A 2,500-nucleotide genomic window follows, 5' to 3' on the forward strand; every position below is an offset into this window, starting at 1 on the left:
TGTGTGTGTGTGTGTGTGTGTGAGAGAGCAGGAGGAAGGGAGGACAGAAGAGAGGGGAGACTGAGAGAACCAGTAGCCAAAGCTGATGACAAGGGGACGGAGGGGAGGAGTGGTGAAGAAACAACGGAAGAAAAGAAAAAACAAAACAAAACCCTGGGGCCAAACTTTACATTACACACCTCGTCTAAACTACACTCCAACTACACTATAACTTTACATTACACACCTCGTCTAAACTACACTCCAACTACACTATAACTTTACATTACACACCTCGTCTAAACTACACTCCAACTACACTATAACTTTACATTACACACCTCGTCTAAACTACACTCCAACTACACTATAACTTTACATTACACACCTCGTCTAAACTACACTCCAACTACACTATAACTTTACATTACACAGGCCTCGTCTAAACTACACTCCAACTACACTATAACTTTACATTACACACCTCGTCTAAACTACACTCCAACTACACTATAACTTTACATTACACACCTCGTCTAAACTACACTCCAACTACACTATAACTTTACATTACACACCTCGTCTAAACTACACTCCAACTACACTATAACTTTACATTACACACCTCGTCTAAACTACACTCCAACTACACTATAACTTTACATTACACACCTCGTCTAAACTACACTCCAACTACACTATAACTTTACATTACACACCTCGTCTAAACTACACTCCAACTACACTATAACTTTACATTACACACCTTGTCTAAACTACACTCCAACTACACTATAACTTTACATTACACACCTCGTCTAAACTACACTCCAACTACACTATAACTTTACATTACACACCTCGTCTAAACTACACTCCAACTACACTATAACTTTACATTACACACCTCGTCTAAACTACACTCCAACTACACTATAACTTTACATTACACACCTCGTCTAAACTACACTCCAACTACACTATAACTTTACATTACACACCTCGTCTAAACTACACTCCAACTACACTATAACTTTACATTACACACCTCGTCTAAACTACACTCCAACTACACTATAACTTTACATTACACACCTCGTCTAAACTACACTCCAACTACACTATAACTTTACATTACACAGGCCTCGTCTAAACTACACTACAACTACACTATAACTTTACATTACACAGGCCTCGTCTAAACTACACTCCAACTACACTATAACTTTACATTACACACCTCGTCTAAACTACACTCCAACTACACTATAACTTTACATTACACACCTCGTCTAAACTACACTCCAACTACACTATAACTTTACATTACACACCTCGTCTAAACTACACTCCAACTACACTATAACTTTACATTACACACCTCGTCTAAACTACACTCCAACTACACTATAACTTTACATTACACAGGCCTCGTCTAAACTACACTCCAACTACACTATAACTTTACATTACACAGGCCTCGTCTAAACTACACTCCAACTACACTATAACTTTACATTACACACCTCGTCTAAACTACACTCCAACTACACTATAACTTTACATTACACAGGCCTCGTCTAAACTACACTCCAACTACACTATAACTTTACATTACACAGGCCTCGTCTAAACTACACTCCAACTACACTATAACTTTACATTACACACCTCGTCTAAACTACACTCCAACTACACTATAACTTTACATTACACAGGCCTCGTCTAAACTACACTCCAACTACACTATAACTTTACATTACACAGGCCTCGTCTAAACTACACTCCAACTACACTATAACTTTACATTACACAGGCCTCGTCTAAACTACACTCCAACTACACTATAACTTTACATTACACAGGCCTCGTCTAAACTACACTCCAACTACACTATAACTTTACATTACACAGGCCTCGTCTAAACTACACTCCAACTACACTATAACTTTACATTACACAGGCCTCGTCTAAACTACACTCCAACTACACTATAACTTTACATTACACAGGCCTCGTCTAAACTACACTCCAACTACACTATAACTTTACATTACACAGGCCTCGTCTAAACTACACTCCAACTACACTATAACTTTACATTACACAGGCCTCGTCTAAACTACACTCCAACTACACTATAACTTTACATTACACAGGCCTCGTCTAAACTACACTCCAACTACACTATAACTTTACATTACACAGGCCTCGTCTAAACTACACTCCAACTACACTATAACTTTACATTACACAGGCCTCGTCTAAACTACACTCCAACTACACTATAACTTTACATTACACAGGCCTCGTCTAAACTACACTCCAACTACACTATAACTTTACATTACACAGGCCTCGTCTAAACTACACTCCAACTACACTTACTGAGTCCAGTGTAACACATTGAGCAACTAAAAAACAACAACACACTGACACTTATATCTATGCTGAGAGAAGTGAGTTTTTTTTCAGTATATAGAGTTGTTGTTATTAATAGAGTTAGAGATAGAGTTAAGTT

The 2,500-nt window shown here is 37.9% G+C and overlaps 1 protein-coding gene across 5 annotated transcripts in view; it reads right to left on the reverse strand.

The window, feature by feature from the left end:
* cdc42bpb (CDC42 binding protein kinase beta (DMPK-like)) overlaps positions 1 to 2,500 on the reverse strand; it is a 76,753-nt gene that overhangs the window by 27,068 nt on the left and 47,185 nt on the right. The window lies entirely within an intron of this gene.

Source organism: Sprattus sprattus, assembly GCF_963457725.1.
Source record: "Sprattus sprattus genome assembly, chromosome: 2".
Lineage (NCBI taxonomy): Eukaryota > Metazoa > Chordata > Actinopteri > Clupeiformes > Clupeidae > Sprattus > Sprattus sprattus.